A 17,658-nucleotide genomic window follows, 5' to 3' on the forward strand; every position below is an offset into this window, starting at 1 on the left:
TCTTATACGAACATCGGTTATAGTGAGTGCTGGTTGGCGTATCCAATTAGAGTGCTGAATCTTGCCTTTGGTCTTTCTTTGTCCTGCTCTCATCTAGGTCTCGATCTTTTTTTCTCTATCAGAACCATTTGTCCTTGCTCTTCAGACTCCTCAAGGTGAAAGTCAACTTTCAGTCTTCCTCTTTATTGTCCGTATTTTCTTTTCTTTGACAAGGGCCATTGGATTCTGAACCTACTAAAAGGGCTTAAAGGAAGATGAAGTTCAAGGTTTGAAGCCGTCCGAAGGAGTCAGAAACATTGACACCAGGCTCAAAGAATTTTGAGTGAAAGGAAGAAAGATTGAGTTCCATAGAAAGCCTATCTGTAGGAGTGGAAAGGATAGAAGCAAGGAAAGGAAGTGGAGAGAAGAAGCTTGACCCCTACGTGGGCTTAAGAGAAAGATCAATGAACAAGGAAAGAAGAAAGAGAGAGATCTTGATCTCTGAATTCGATCTTCATGATCTCTTTCCCTTTCAGAAGAAAGCGGAGGCAAGGCGCGAAGCGAAGCGACTGTGAAGGATCAAAGCTCATTGAATAAAGAGACCGGAGGAAAGAAGAAGTCAATATATACAGAAAGGAAGAGAAGCCCTTGTTCATTGAGGCGGGAGGAAAGCCTAGACACAAAGAACTAGTCAGAAAGATTGAGTGGAATTCGAATCATAGGCTTTCTCTTTCTTTCCCACTCCGCGGTAGCCGCACAAGCCTAAGAGAGAGTGTAGGGGGTGTCCTTCATTCTTTTAGCAAAAGTTCCTGCGGCTCGAGCCAGCTTTGCGCTTTGACCTGGATGAGATTCTCTATCATGTACCCATTTCCTATATATACTACTATCGGCGAATGGTATGCAATTTCCTATTTGAGAATTTCGATCAAGTATCTCGTATCTAGTTGCGGGGGGGGCGTGGCCAAGAAGCAGCCAGTGCCCCCTTCTATTCGGCCTTTCTTCGCTGTGTGATGTGAATAGGTCTGAGTATGTATGGCCATTCTGGGCGGGTCGCAATAAGTCGCTGGTCGAAGGTTTGGACCAATCGCAATTCATCACCATCTTGCCCGCTGAACATTTATGACTGGCTATGAAATAAGTGTTGACCTCAGTCCCTGTGCTGGGGCTCGGCTCCCGAACCGTACGTGAGCTGCCTCCTACGGCTCTTCCTAAGAACTTCAAGCCCCCTCTCTCTAAATAGACAAAAAAAAGCCTTGCCAACTAGAGAGAAAGAGCTTCGTTCCTTGACTTCTTTGTGAGACTTCCTTGTTCCTTAGTGTAGTCTCGGTCCATACCATAGTTTCAGACGTAGTTCCAACTAGCCTAGTTTCAGACGTAGTTCCAACTAGCCTACCTACTAGTATATATCCACAGTTGACGTGACTCCGTACCGACGCCCTTTCCCTTTGTAGACGGCTAAGTGACTTCTACACCGGTCCGTGGTAGTTTAATTCCTTCTTTTCGTACTTTCTTTTGAGGGCATATCATAGGCCTTTGTCGGGCTTTCGAATGCCTCCTTCCCCGAAAGAGATAAGTTGAGTTATTATCACCTCTAAACAAAGAAGAAGAGCAGTCAATGAACAAGGGAGAGAATGAAGATCTCATGAAAGAAGTTCACTCGCTCTTGTTCCCTTTCTGCCTCCGAACCTACTGAAAGTCAGATCATATTCTTTTTTTGATGGGTCTCGCTCCTTCGCTATCGCTCCATGACTTGGTATAGAGTCTGTGTAGTCGTCGGCCTTCCCACTACATAAGCCACTGGCGGAGAAAGCGAGAAGAGCTCCCCTTCATTCCTTCCTAAGCCAAGGTCCCAGGTCTCCGAGTCAGCCCGCGCTTTTTCGAAGAATCCTGCACCCATGGGCATACGGCCTGGCAGGCCTTCCCTTTCTGCCGGAGCTTCATGGGCCTTGCCCCGTTCCCCAATCAGATCTTTGTTTGGATGTGAGCTATACTCCGCGAGGAGCCAAACGGGCGTATGGCCTTGCCATTTGACCTCTCTTCCCGTGTGACTAGGAATAGCTCAGTGAGAACCTCTCAATTGTCACCCGCCTGGCCTCTCTTGCTACCCACGGTAGCACCTAGTGTGGTCAGCACCAATCGTCTTCGGGTCACGAAGCTGACACTCATTCACATTGGTTCATCCAGCTATGCCCCGGGCCTTTTGCTCTTCTAACGTCAAAGGTGGGCCGGCCATTCGTCAACGCCCAGGAATCCGCTTGACATCTCAGCGGCGGGATTGGATACCCGCATCCGATCGAAGTTCCATTTTAGTGCCCCCCCTAACATAAAGGCGAGCTTTTCTAGGTGGGTCCCTTCGCGCAAGACATTGCTTAGGACCAACGGGTCACACGACAGGTACACGATTGACTTTGCACGCTCCATCCTTCGGCCCTTCGCCTATCGGCTTGGCAGGTAAGCTACCTTGATCCCTCTCTGCTTTCCGATTCCTTATGCTCAGCACCTCCAACAAGCCCTAAAGTCTCTTGCCGCCTAAAAACTCCGCCAAGAAAGGGCAGCTTTACCTTTCATCCTATGTGCCCAGAGAATGCTATGCGTTCTCCACTTTCGGACCTCGCAAAGAGAGAACGTCTTTTTTCCTCTGACTTTCTCTCTCATTCGCGGAGCGAAGAAAGCGGGCTTTGCCCCAGCTACCGCTACCCTTGGGAAAGCAAAAGAGCTACCGAAGGAAAGGGATGCTGTCTCTCCCTTGGTCTTTTGAGAGGAGAAGGCGGAGAAGAAAAGGTCCTTCGCGCAAGTTTTTTTTGCTTCCTGCGCCCTTCCTAGTACTAGTATCGGGGCTCTTCGACCAAGGAGGCATCCTGGTGGTAGGAAGGCCGACCACTACATAAGCCGCCATCCGTCCAGGAGAGAAGGAAGCTACCTTTCTTTGATCCACCTTCCCGGGCGGGGAAGAGAACGAAAATAGGCCGCGGATGGTGGTCGTGGTAGGTTCGAGGATCTGAGGCTGAGGAGCGAACTCCTCTTGAGTCTTGCATTTCCTCTGGCGGACCCCCCTCGATCCATCGTACTGGATGGATCCGAGAAGAACGATTAGGGTCATATTCGATTCTTTCCACAATGCCCATAGACGAAGTGCTTCGTTTCAGATCAATTCTTCGCTGCAATCGCTTCGATCCACCCCCGAGGCGAAAAACCGTAATACGCCCTGAGGAATTCCTACCAGCGGACTTCCCTGTACTCAAAGTGAATTGTCTAAGTGCTCTCCCCCTCTTGGCTTTGTCTCTTTGTCGAGATCGTAATCATTCTCTTCCGCCGCCCCTTAAGAATAAAGGCAAATCCCATTCCTCAACACTCAACAATTGAGTAGAATATATATAGGAACTCAGATAAGAGAGATGACGGCGACAAGGAAGACAACTCTGATCGTCCTCCCTCTTGAACTAGAAAGCAGCTCTCGCTCTTACATGACTATCCTGACGGGAATCATAGGCTGATCTTGACTTTCTACTACTTCTGCAGCGAAAGCGTAATCTGACCAGTCCGGAGTTGAATATATATGAATATGTCCTTATCAATGAGACGGAGGACGGCTTTCTTCTTTCTGGTTGGTACTTATACCCGCAAGAAAAATCACGTATTGAAGAGTCCGTAGAAGGCGAGCAATCCGAACGGAATCAAAGTCAATGGAATCAATGAACAAGGTCCCACTACGCCGGAGAAGGAGTTGTCTTCCATTAGGAAAGAGAAGAAAGAGAATATCAAAACTACGCGTCCGGACGGGGTCCGAAGGACTATCCATATTTTTCTGTGGGAAAGCGTGAAATCGAAAGGAGTCAACGGGTTCGCACTTTCATTCGATGTTCATGCATTGCAAGAATGAATTGGTTTGTGCCTTAATTCAGGCGAACTCCTTCTGGTTTTCATTCCCGTCTTAATGAGAAGATTAAGTAATTGTTCCACGCAGGGAATGAGTTAACAGAAGAAAGAAGCGGAATGAGTTCCCACACCCTTAGAAGTCTCACTACCCTCCAGCTTCAGATAGAGAAAAAGAGGGATTGCTCCCCCAAGGACTCAGTCACTCCCCCCCAAAGCATTCAAAATTCAGTCGGTCCTCTCCCCCCTATCGTCGGCGAGCCGCTTTCGCTCATATTCAGTTGTCTTTCTTCTCTCAAATTCTTTGAGCCTCAAATTCCGCCATTTCTTAGGCATGCTTAGTATAAGGCCCTATACGTCATGGAAGTTTTCTTCTCAAATCAGAGGTGAGATGGTTTTGATGATGAGGAAATCCTATTATCAATCTGACTATGCTCAGCTCTAAGAAAAAAGCCTAGACTGGAAAGGAAAGATGAAATTGAGTCGACTGAGTTGTAGAACGAGATAGAAGAAGAAGACTGAGAAGTCGTCCCTCAAATTCTTTGAGCCTTTATTCATAGATTTCTTCTTTATAATTGAATTAGCGTCAACTTGCACTCCTTTCAACTCCTAACCGCTCTGAACCTTCCTAACCTCAGTCGAGTGGCTTCGCTCCTCTCCTATATTTTTTTCGTAGAGTACCTTCGCTCCTTTTCTTTCTCCTTCTTAGTCGAGCTGCTTCGCACCTGAATTTATCTACGAGTCCCAAATTCACTAATTAAGCTAATCTGGACCTTTGTTTTTAGTAAAGATCAAAGAGGGGTTTACCGCTCCGTGGGGTCTTCACGGAACAAAAGGATCAGACAAGATTGACTTCAGACATGAGGATTGGAGACATACCACTCCTTCGCTCTTCTCCGGCAACCTCTCTTCCTTTAAGTCTCGCTGCTAATTGATGAAGAAAGTAGCTCCATTGCGCAACCAGAATAATGGCTCCATGTACATATCCGCCGATATCGCTTTCGTGGTCGAATTCTTTGGGAGTGAAAAACCCTACTTTTAGCTGGAGGCCTTGGCCTTTACCTTTCTCGTCTTTGTCCCAGAACCCTGCATTATAGGATTTCTTGCTCATCCGTAGAGTTGACTTGTTCATATACCATAGTAATCATCAGAGCTTAGATGAAAAGCGGAAGAGCGCCAAGAAAAGAAAGGACTACTTCTTCCACAGAAATCAGAGACCACAGCCTCTGGTCTGCGCCTCTGCCTCCTTGATTTACCTCGCACCGGGACCTCCGCCTCAACCAAGAGATCCTGATCCTGGGACCGCTCCTGGCTGAATTAGCGAACCTGCCTGCTTTCATCCCTCTCTCTTCCCCGCTACGTGGGGGTAGATGAATCCCTCTTCCGTTCTGAATTAGCGAATCCTATCATGTTCAAATGGGGGAGATGAAAGGGGGTTTGAATCCGTAGGTCATCAGAGTTCTTGTCACGGGAGTCAATCCAAGAATCAATCAGCCTTGCTATACATAGGAGAAAGCCAGATCCATTGAGGCGGAAGGAATTGAATTTTGATGGCTTCAACTGGGCCCGCCCTATCCTAAACATCTAATGCCCTTGAAAGATCAGACTCCACCCATCCGATACATCTTCGCCCCAACTTCCGATCCAACCAAAGAGGAAAAAGAAGGATTCCTGCTGGGCAGTGGACTTGCTTGACTCAAGAGGGAATTTGACCTGGAAGCCTGCCGATTCGAATGCCCTAGCTTGTCTGCCCTTGATTCTGGGGAAAAGGGGGGGATAGAAAAGAAGTTCGCGCTTACTCAGCTAGTCCCTCTTCCTATGGTCGAGCTACTTCCCTCCCTCTTTTCAATGAGTTAGTTCGGGATTCTTGATAAAAGATATTATGATCCTATCACCTACTAAAAAGAGGAAAGCCTACCGTCCGGAGCAAAGAAGCAGAGCCTAAAAAAAGTTCAGACTCGACCGCTACGGTCCTTTTGACCTCCGGAACCTCTTTGAAATATTCCATTTCTGTACTTGCGCTCCTAAAAAGGAGCAAAGAATCAATCTCCTACTCCGCCTTCCTAACCTCACTCGCAAATTCTTTGCTCCTAACCGCTCTGAACCTTATCAGTCGAGCTGCTTCGCTCCATTTCAAACTACGAGTACCTTCGCTCCATTTCAAACTACGAGTACCTTCGCTCTGAACCTATATTTTTTTTCTACGAGTACCTTCGCTCTGAACCTTCTACGCTTGATTCTGCTTCGCTCTGAACCTATATTTTTTTCTACGAGTACCTTCGCTCCTCTCCTTCCTAACCTCAGTCGAGTACCTTCGCTCTATTTCAAACGTAGAGTACCTTCGCACCCTATTGTTTTGAGCTATTTGAGTGGAATTGAATGACTCCTTCTACGCGCTCCGTAGGAGTTGAGAAGAATGAGAGAAGCGACTGAATTTTTGAGTTGACTTTGCTTCTCTCCTTTCAGTCGAGCCTTTGTTTTCTAAGTCAAAGAATTTGGAGAAGCGACTGATCAGTCGTGCTGGAGGCAAGGAACCTACTCAAACATAAATAAGGAAAGACTTGGTCTTTCGTTATTCAGTATGAGAATGCAATCTTTGAAATCGGAAGTGAGTAAGCGGGACCTGGAGAGTCAGAGGCATCCGTCGCGGAAGAGTGAGTATTCGCTCTTGCTGGATGCAAGAACTCATTTTCGGATATGGAGTTTCATTTCATTAATCACAGAAAGAGGAAGAAGTATGATAAGAAGGAGGAAGTTGGAAGAGCTAGACCTTCTTTCATTGACCCGGACTTTGAATTCGGTATCTGTCTTTCGTTATTCCCTTTCTTCATGAGTCAGTCATCAGTGGCTGCCGCCGTGTAAGATCCTGATTGAGTAGGGGATCGGAATCCGTGTTAGATAGGTATGAGCTAACCCCTTTCCTTCTTAATAAGAAGAAAGTCTTCTCCCGTTGCGGACGTAAGAGGGTCGAGTAAGAAAACAAGAAAGAAGTACTTCTTTGAATTGCTTTAGAGTAGGAGATCTTGAATCAGAGGAATCGGCAGAAAAGGAAGACCCAATACTACAAGAAGCAGCTAACCCTAGTGGCACAGGTGCAGCTATCCGGTTAGGGGACATGGGAAAGGGAATCATCCTGGAGGCAAAAGATCAGTCTATCCCATAGAGGTAGAGGCGCGAGAAAGTTGAAGCCTGATTTCGGCTGAGGAGATCGACTTAGTTTACGAGCATACAATTGTCTAAAAAGAGGAAGGCGAGAGGCCTTATATAGATGAGGCTCATTTACGATCGATCTTTCTACTTCAGCTGAAAGAACTCCATCACGCTCTGTAGGATTTGAACCTACGACCTCGGGTTTTGGAGACCCACGTTCTACTCGAACTGAACTAAGAGCGCTTGAAAATACGACTATCAAGGATAAACCTTTGACGAAGACCTTCCCCCTGGGGAAGCTGATAACGGCAATTTCTCCTTCCTCCCTTTCTTTAGCTGCAACGGGCCATCCAAACCAACCCAGGAACTGAACCAGCAAACTCCACACACCCAGGAGGTGAGGTCTCCCAAGGCTGCCGATTGGATGCCTGGTTTTGACGCGTGTCTCTTAGTGAATCACAGCTCGACTTGCATGTCTTAAGCATATGCGAACAGATCCTTTTTTTTGTTCCTTTCGGCTATTTTTTGGTCCGAAGGACTTGTTTATATCCATATTCATCTCTGGATAAAAGAGCTAATATATATTCCATTCAACTCCTTCCCTTGTTCATTGAGGCGGAAGTTTGAGTGGTCCGAAGTCCGTCCTCAGTCGTCTGAAATCCATATGAACCTCTTCCATATTCATCTGTGGATCAAAGAGGTGGAGGAGGTCAAAAGGACAATATTAGTTCCATGAATGAGTCACCTGGACCTTTGTTTTCTTTGAGCCTTTGGCCCTTGTTCATTGATTCTTTGAATTGTTCTTTATCCATATCATCCATATCTTAATGAAAGGGAGTTCTCGCTTTTAGTTCGCCCGTGTCCCAGAACTGATTATTATAGGATTTTGCTTATTCATCCTACTCGTTCATCAGATAGAAAAATCTGAGCTTTGTGCTTAAAAGCGAATCAACTAAAGCGCTAGTTCTGAAACTTCCCCAACTCAAAAGAAGATGCTCAGCAGCCACATCGTCTGGCCCAAGAGCCTACTAAAAAGATGGTGCCGAGACAGATTCCTATCCTCTTTACCGAAAGGGATCCATTCTTCGTCCTTGAGTTGGGGGGGCCCTCCATCCAGTCAAGTAATTCGCTATCGAGACTGCGTCTCCCTTTTGATGATGAGGAAATCCTATTATCAATCTGACTATCCTCATGCCATCCTTCTTCTTTCTCCGAATCGGTTCCCCTCTCTCAGTCAATCTCGCCATCTTCAGAGTCAAGTAATTCGCTATCGGAACTTAGACCGCTCCGTCTCTCCTGAACTCTGGAACCCACTTCAGACTATCATCATACTCGGAGAATCGGGAGCTTCCGGTCTCCTCATTCACGCAATTCCACCTCTCGCCTCAGCCTGCGGAGATTCTTCATTCCCTTTTTCATTAATAAAAGGCTGAACTCGTACCATCCCCTCTCTATTTGAGATTGATTACGGATGAAAAGACATCGGGAGGCAGACGGAAGGAGAGCAAGAAAGTAGACAGGCCGCGCATGGCTAACCCTAGGTTCGTAACTGAGATCGGCAGAAGAAGGCATAAATAGGGGAGTACTTGAGTCCGAGCTTTCTCTTGAATGAATGAGATCCTCAGACCTGAAACTCTATTCCCTATCCATCCACGCAAATTCTTTGCTCCTTTCTCTGACTCTTTTTCTACCGGGAAGTGCGCCGAGTCTCTCCAGCAAATCCGTCTGAGCAGACAGAGGCCCGCTACCGGGTAGTTGACACAGTGGAAGGGATCTCTTTTTCTTTCTTTTGTTGTGGTTGAACCATTATCTTCTTCAAGCAAAGCGCGTCTATTCTGAATTCACATCCCCATTCCAAAGAAAATCGGAAACTCTGGGAAGTGGACACGAGGTAGAAAGTAACTCAAACCCCAAACCAAAGGCCTCTCGTCGCGCCGAAACTCGAGTAGCCTTCTTTCACTCAGGAATGTCCCCTTTTTTGGAGGGATGTGTGCAACCCAAATCCATGAAAAGAGAAGGGTAAGGGTGTGAATGCGCATTGGGGCAAGGAAGAGCCTCTTTCATAATAGGAATCGGTCGGCTGGCACATCCGGAGTTGGATAGGTTATGATCAAGCGCGAACTCACTAATAGAGTATGGATCAATGCGGCCGGTGAGGAGAGTCAGCGGCCGTTCACAGAAAGGTATTCCACCGAGCCCTTGGTCTTGCTGCTTTTTCCTTGTTAATTCACTCATGAATTTCGTTCATGAGAAATTCTCCATCTCTCACTCGGTTACCATTTTGATGACTGACTCTGAAATTAAAAAGATTACTCTCCCGTATGAAGCAAGAAAGTCGAGACGCCGAATGCCCCGGACCATGTCTCCATTTCCTCTGATTTCATACACTGTCCATTTTTGGAAATCGGCAAGTAATCGGGTCGATAGGCTTTACTGAGGAGTGGGAATCAGCCTTCTTCCTTTTCCGATCCGCATGTGAGACCAGCTAGGTAAATAGGCAGCCTCAGCCTCATCCTAACCGCTAATTAGATTGAATCAAGAATTCCTTATTGGTCTGGGGTGCGTGGAGTGGATTTCTTGGTAGGGAGATCTCAAAGCCAAGGCAAATATCAAGGCGTATTTCCTCTTTTCATTGACTTTTATGTGTCCCAACTCCTTTCTTAGTCGAAAGGAGGGTTCAAAGCCTTTACGTGCAAAGGGGTAAAGCCTTCCATCCCATTCCAAGAAGAGCAGGGCGCATCAGATGGATCAGGCAGGGCGGAGGCATTCCCATCCAAGTTTCATCACTCTAGGTTCATAGCGAAAGAAAGATTGGGAGCGACCGGGAATTAAACTAGCACGTACCGGTATTTCATTCCTTCTACATTCCCGTAAATTCTCTCTTTCATAATGAGTGAACTTCTTTATTCCACTTTCATCATCGGATAGTCGGACGTAGAAGGAGGATAGGCGAACCTGGAGAGACTTTCTTCTAAAGGACGGTGCGAACTCTTTTCTTTCGAGGCAGCTATCTTGCCCTCTTATGATAAGAAAAAAAGCATCAGAGTATCCTCTCTCGGGAATAGTGCTAGCTTTAAGCTTCTACATTGCATTGGTCTACGGACCCCCATACTGATTATCAGTCGTATGAGAACCTACCTGCTCCTGCCTTGCCTGGTGGAGCATAGGAAGACTGATTCCCGCTCTACTTTTCTTTCAGTGACTCATGAAACTACAACTGATGAAAGAGGAAGAACAACAACTGCTACGGATGAGGCGACCGGCTTAGAACCTTCCAGGAGAGAGATACCCTACCCCCAACCCTATTCTTCTGAGTTCAGTTACCTTTCATCCTCAACTGCAGCTCCTGCGACTTCCGGCGCTGACCCTTCTCTACTTTCTATTTTCAAAGAGAGAACTGGGGTGATTTTAGGACTGCCATTCCAACGGATCTAGAACGGGAATAAATCACTCAATATCACTCAGGGCCATATGGGAGGCAAGCCGCACTTCGAGAGCCATCTCACTCTTTCGCACAATTCGAAGTTGAGGATTAATCATCCGTGAACCTAACTTCTTGTTAAACCATAAATCCTATAGAACTCCTTCTCTTTCTTTTTGATTGAGGGCTTTGACCCTCCTTCGGATTGAGTGGTTTTTCGCAAATTGCTCCTAGCGTCAATAATCAGCCTACGGCTGGGTCCAGGTGAGAGGTTCATATTCCATTTCCTCAAATTCTTTGATCCTAATAAGGGATAAGTCCTTCTTTTTTCTTGAGGGCTTTGACCCTCTCCTTCCTAACCTCAGTCGAGTTCTTTGATTGAGGGCCTTGACCCTCTCCTTAGAATTTTGAGTCGAGTTATTTCAAAAAAGAAAGGGCTCGACTGATAAGGAGAGCAAACCACTTTTCAGTCAGGGAGAATTCCTTAACTTTCAGTCGCTTCGATCATTCTTTTCTTTGGTTTTCATTCTTTGAATTGGACGTGAATGAGAAGATGATTTCAGTGATCCACGTAGCGCTTCAACCTTTCTTTCAGCTCCGCTCCGCGTAGCGGTGGCTTCTACCTTCACATTTTCAGCCTAGCAAGGCGCAAGGGCTCTCAAACTGTATGTATGAATCAGTCGCTCCGCTACAGGGTAGCTATCGCTCCAAGCAGATCCAAGCAGCGGAGGCTCAAAGAATATTGAGAAGGAACAAGGGGAAAGAAGTCAGAAAGCTCACGTTACTACTCATTCATTGATCTATTTTGATGCCATTAACTGAAAGTCAGAATTGAATTTGGATGGGTCTCAAGAAGCTCAATGGTGAGAATCCCCGCTGCTAGTGAGAAGCCACTTTCTTTTCCAATAACGTAAGGAACCGCGTAGTGGGCGGCTGAAACGGGGACATCAACTTACTCTTTGATTGGGATAGCATTTCTTCCTCTTCCCTATCTGATACCCTCGTATTCCGGACCTTCTTATACAGCGGCTTCCTTTGCCCACACCACCTCGTCTTCTCGGTTGGGTCCTTCGCGTCTTGTGAGACATCCTTAGTACCCTTGCCCTTGCTTTTGCCAGTGGGAGGAAGGAAAGATTGAATGGGGCTGTGAAAGAAAAGATCTTTCTAAGAAGCAAGAGCAGCAGCGAAACCTGAAAGAAGGGATGAGACATCCTCTCCTTCAACCACCACTACTGCTACCGAGCTCACATGGCTGAACATTTTCCACTAATCCACAGATTCGGATTCCGGATCGTCGTCAGGCCTAACCTAGGAGTGGGGCCACATTGTTATATGAGTCCTCCGTCCAGGTGTCAATGTTTCTGACTCATCTGGACCCCTTCAGTTTCCTTTCCTGGGACCCTCTTGACTGATTTTTGATCCACAAAGATTTATGGAATATAGCCTTTGTTCCTCTTCTTGTTCCCTTTTCTTCGGAAACAAAGAAAGACCCTAATTCATGAAAGGAGGCCGGGAAAGAAGCTCCAACTCTGCTGCTTCGCACCTTTCAGTCGAGCTATTTCATAACCTCCGGACCGACCGGCTGGTTCAAAGAATATTCTATTTCGAAGCGACTATTAATGAAGAGGAGCGCAAATCGACTTCTTCTCCCTTGTTCATTGACTTCCTTTACCTTTCACTTTTTCTGACAAAGAGTAGGTTCCAGTTCGTCTCTTTCGTTAACAAGTTCATGCATTGTACGAAATGAGAATGAAAGGAATCGCATCTTGAGTGAATGAGTTTGGGATTCTCCTTAGTTAATTCATTCTTGGACGTGAATTCACAGATTCATGGTAGTAGTGTGAGGTACGAACCAGAAGTATGAGGAAGCACTCGAGCCGGAGAGGCGGCCGACCCCACTCTCTTTCCTATGAGACAGGGACGGAAGGATGAGAACCTCCTCTTAGCTTACCACTGCGCCCCCATTACTAACGAAAGACTTGAGAGAATATGAGAATACGAACTCTCAGTCTGACTCTTTCTCGTAAACAGGGTTGAGCCTGACTCCTCCACCTCTCCTCAGAAGCAGAAAGATCGACTTCTACTGAAGAAAGAGAAAGAACAAGGCTCGACTGAAAGGAGTCCAAGATTCAAGCTGAAAGGTGCGAAGGTACTCGTAGTTTCAGATATAGGAGAGGCTCCGTTAGGAGTTTCAAGCTCATTCCTTATTCTGCCACTGTTCAGGAGCCCTTCAAATTAAGAAATCCATATGCACCTCAAAGATTCTCTTCTTATCTTTTTCTTAGCTCAAATTCACAATAGGGGGTCAAAGTCAGAGAATCAGACGATCAGACGATATGGAATCGTCTTCCGAATCGTCTTCCTTCTTAAGAGAATCAGACGATCAGACGAGATTGAATGCTCCGAATCGTCTTCCTTCCGGCCGGCCTACCGGCTTAGTCTGAAGCTCCTCTTCCCCATTCTCCATTCCCCATTGGGGGCTACCGAGCCACAAAGAAATAAAGGTCAAAGAAGAGACCGAGGAATCCCTTTCGAAGGTGTGCGCTCCCGTAGTAGGAGTCCGGAGGAGTCCTTCGGACGGATTCAAACTGAGTATTTGCTGAAAAAAGAATCAGACAAAAGCCAGGAAATTACCCAACCGTTGAGGAATGAAGTCGAGACCGTTTAGGTTGAGGAAGAGGCCAAAGGTTAAGGGAGAAAGAACAAAGGAATCTGGACCGGTGTGCCTTGAATGAGAAAGATCAAGGGTTTGAGCCTGCTTATCCCAGCCAGGTGCCGAGGTGAAAGGTTAACATATGGAATGAGTACGGCTATGAAACCGAAACCTCGAGGTTGACGCTTTCTTCCTTACTTATCAGAGTGTTTCCGGAACCAGCTTTGTCAACTGACTCCAAGGTATGGGTCTGCCTTCTTCCCCTACCGCTCCGTGGGTCAATTTCATCGAGCCTTTCAGCTGACCCGACTGAACAATTAAAGAATTCATGTCTTAAGCAAATTCTCTGAGATCAACTCATCCTTGAAAACTTGGCAATTTCTCGGTTCTTGCATTTTCTTAGTTTTTAGACTGATCTTATCTAATGAGAAAAGATCTTTTTTGACTGATTTTGACATATGTTTTTTCTTCTTTTTCTTAGCTCAAATGAAGAAAAAGCTAGGTTTTGGGCCTATAAAGTAGCAACTTTTCAAGTCAAATGCCTGATTTTGAACTCTATTATCGTTAAATAGAAAGATGAGAAAAAGGACCATTTTGCAAGAAAAAAGACGGGAAAACGCAATTCAAGAAGAAAGCCTATCAAAGAAATGAACAGACTTTGATGAGAGTTCTAGTTTCTGGTCCGGAGAAAGAGAGGAGAAAGAAGTCAAAAAAAAAAAGGACTAAGGAGAAGTGATTATTCTCTTCCATTATCAAAGGGCAGAAGTTCCAACAAGAGGAGAAAGAGGAAAGCAAGCAGAAAGCGGTAGGGGCCTCAGTCTTCCTTAGTAGGGGGGTCGGACGAAGAATTCATCAGTCTTGTTTCCGTGAGTTGGACTATTAGTTTGCAAGAGAGAGACTTAGACTTCGCATGAGTCACTTCATTCCCAATCGGGGGAGTGAAAGAGTCATCCGTCTCAGTTTATGTTGAAGAGGAAGACTTGGGTGCTGCGGGTAGGGTAGACTGGAAAGAAGAGATCAAAATAGGGTTCTCGGTACGACTTATTCTACTTCATAGGTAACTGAAAGCAAGAAGAGGAAGCTCCCCCTGATTGAGTAGCTCTCCTCTTGCTGCTGAGTCTGAGTTCCGGATCTCAACTGAAAGAGGTTCAAAGAATTTGAGAAGGGAAGTGAGTCCGTTCTTCCATTTCTTTTCTAAGTGAGTATGAGAAGGATAGGTTGCTGGTCCACCGTAGCTTAATATGGGAAAGGCTATCACATGAAATAGGAGGATTACTACTAAGCCACCGGCCGAGTTTCATTCAAGAATCGGAATGAGAGTAGGACTAGCGCGCGAACTCGCGAACTCTCTACATGGATACTCTGACGTGAAAGCCACTCCGCGGTATTCTTTTCTAGAATCAGAGTGAGCATTAGAAGGATCGGCTGAAAGGTTCGACTCTGAAAGGGGAAGGAGAGGGGCGAAGCGAAGCGAGGGGAAAGGTTCTAAGCCGCTCCGCTGATTATAGGATAAAAGAAGCTAACCCACGGACTAAGTAGGTTTCATATGAAATGAAATAGAAGAAGGATACGAGGATCGCAGAAAAAAGGGTTATAGGAAAGCTGCTCGCCCCGACACTCAGATAGAGGTTGAGTATTCCCCTTGCTCTTGTCCCTGTCTTTCTCTTTGATGAGATAAGTTACGCGTAGTCTAGAGCTCGTTGGTATTCTTTCATTCCTTCCCCTCTCAAATAGGGAAAGCCTTTATACTCGCATGATGGAGACCGTTGCACTCCTAACCTTCTACACCGCCTCAATGAACAAGGGGAAAGCGTATTCTAACCTTGTACATTTGCACATCTGAAGTAGGGGCATGAAAAGGAGAAAGAGCCGCTTAGTTGGAGTTGACTCGGTAACCTCATCGGCAAGGTAACTCAAAGCAGAAAGGGACAAGTTCGTCAGTCAGATCACTCAGAAGCAAGGGCGCGGATCGATGCAGCTTTCCATAAATAAGAGAGACGGACTTATCTGGTATTTCATTCTTAGACCAAGAGTCATCTTTCCGAAGAGTCCTCATCTCTTGCCGAAGCCTCAGTTGGGTCGTCGGAATAAGCCTAATTAAGCTAGTCCGGACCTTCTTTCCCTTTTTTAGTCGGTACGAAGCTCCTTAATTAAGATAAGAGATCGGCCGACTAAGAACTAAGAATCTGTTGCCGATCTTCTTTCATGAGTTCCATCCAGAGTCAGCTCGAAGTTCGTATTCTAAGTTGCGGAAGTACTATGAGAAAGTCTGATCTCTTACCGAAGCGAGAGGGTAGAACGACTGTAAAGCAGCTCGTAAAGCTTAGAATATGCGAGACCATAGGGAGAGGGGGCGGGGAGAAGGGAATTAAACTACCACGGACCGGTAGCATGATCAGTTCTTCCATTTTTTTAGGAGAAGTGAGTAAAAGAAGGAGAGGTCTTGCAGCTAAGCTATCCCAAAAAAAGGTGTGAATAGGCTAACCCGACCAATCAGAATAGGAGCGAAGCTGCCGATATGGATCCGCTCGACCTAGTCTTGAGTCAGAAAGTCAATGAACAAGGAGAAAAGAGGGACTAGCGCTATCACTATTAAGTAGGGCGCGGAGCAAAGAAAGCTTCTTTCCGCTTCGCTTGAGTCAAGCTATCACTCATTTTCAGTAGGGGTAGCGGGAATTGAAGAAGAAAGAAGACAGAGTTCTCAGATCTCTTTAAAGAACAAAAAGGCTAGGTGTGAAGCCGCTCGACTCTCAAGGAGAGGAAAGAGTAGGGAGCGGACTAGAATATCTCTGATTATTCTCGGGTAGGGGCATTTCATTCATCTTCTTTCTACTTTCATCCTATATATTAGCCGACGTAGAAGGAGCGCAAAGAATTTGCGAAAGAAGGGCGTAACAGGTCCGAAGTCCTCGCAATATTCTTTGGGCCTGTCTGTCCTTCGGACGGGGAAATTTTCTTCCTTTCAATTCAAACCGCGGAGCATAAGAAGGGGAGGACTTTGATTGGAAGTTTCAGTTCCATTCTCATCAGTTCTCAAATAGGGGATTGGATAGGCTAATAGTCCTTTTTTTAGGTTTGGAAAGAAAGTTCAATATTCTTTCTCAATCTTCTCGCAATATTCTTTGCGCCTGTCTTATGGCACCGGTCCGTGGTAGTTTCATTTCCTAGAAATCCATTATTTTTTTCCTTCGTCAATCAAAGGTTCTTATCCTTCCTTTCTAGTCCTATCTACTTTCAGCGCTCTTACCTCGGTCTGAGTAGGTTCAAATCCTACAGAGCCTTCTTCTTATCATGCGATAGGGAGCCAAGCACTCAACCACGAAAGATGCTTTTTCAGTTCCCTGTCTTTCTTTCCCCTGGGAAGGAAAAGAACCTTATAGTGGCCTTTCCACGCCCCATATTGATTGATCATACCTCGTATTCTTGGTCTTGGTGTGTCCTATTCCCCTATCAAAGCCTTCTCATCAACGGATGGTAGGCTTTATCTTGACTTTCTTCTTTTATCAGAACTCAAATTCTTTGAGCCTCACCCCCGTCCTCCGTCCTCTTGACTTCTTTATCCTTAAATAGAAAGGAGTCTTAAGACCTCAGTCCTATCCATATTAACCTCTTAGGCCTTCTATCCTGGAAGTCTCGTCAACTCATCTGGAGCTTTGATTTAACCTGAAAATATGAATCACTCATATTGCATTGAGCCTTAAGAGTCCGGAGGACTATCCATTAGAACTTTGAACCTCCCTCCATAGTCAATGTTTCTGACTCACCATCAATATCCGAAGTTGCAGGAAAAATGTAATATGAGTTGCCTTCCACTTCAAATTAGAATATTGCCCATTAGAAATCTGGAAACTTCGCTAAATGGATTTCTAGTCCTGAGGAGGGGTCCTCGCTCGTAAACTGAGAATACTAACTAGCTGCCTCAACTGAGAGATATTCCACCCTCGTAAGTCAACTAAGTATAGACGCTTCTATCCGGGGCCGGGGCTCCCTCTCCTTAAGAGGATCTGATCGCTCCTCTCCTTCTACAACTCTTGAGAGCTGCTGAGCTCCGAGAAAGAAATAAGTTGAGTTGATATGAAAAGTTCACAATGAATAGAGGACAAAGAGTGTTGAAGACCGCGGAGTGGGTTTTGGGAATAAGAGCTTCTGATCTCAACTTCTACAACTTTTTTATGGATTCCTTCCAGAGCTTATCTTCTTTTTTCTCTCTCCTTCTGGTCTAACCTTGAGCCTCTTTCTGACTCTACTGATCCCGTCCTCCTTTCCCCTTCTGCTGAGACCAGATAGCGGCTTGGGTAAGAAAAAACCTCTTGGGTCGAGTGCTTAAAGGAGAATCGTACCTACGATGAAATTCATAGGTATTCTCTCAGTCCTTGGGTTCAGTCAAGCGGGGCGGCTTCTCCTTCTATCTACGCGCGTGTCCTAGGTATCCCGATTCCGGTAAAGCGACTGAAGAAAGAGCTGCTCCAACTGCTACTTTCGAAACCTACACTCCCACTCCTACTTCCTCGGAGGGAACTACTGAAAGCTCCTGCTTCTGATCCTACTTACTTCTAAAGGTCGAGCCCGCTCCGTGGGATCC

The 17,658-nt window shown here is 46.0% G+C and overlaps 1 pseudogene; it reads right to left on the reverse strand.

Moving 5' to 3' along the window:
* Positions 1–1,685: 1,685 nt before the first annotated feature.
* On the reverse strand, positions 1,686–3,466 carry LOC127144378 (60S ribosomal protein L2, mitochondrial-like; annotated as a pseudogene).
* Positions 3,467–17,658: the final 14,192 nt, after the last annotated feature.

Source organism: Cucumis melo, chromosome 12 (assembly GCF_025177605.1).
Source record: "Cucumis melo cultivar AY chromosome 12, USDA_Cmelo_AY_1.0, whole genome shotgun sequence".
In the NCBI taxonomy this organism is placed as follows: Eukaryota; Viridiplantae; Streptophyta; class Magnoliopsida; order Cucurbitales; family Cucurbitaceae; genus Cucumis; species Cucumis melo.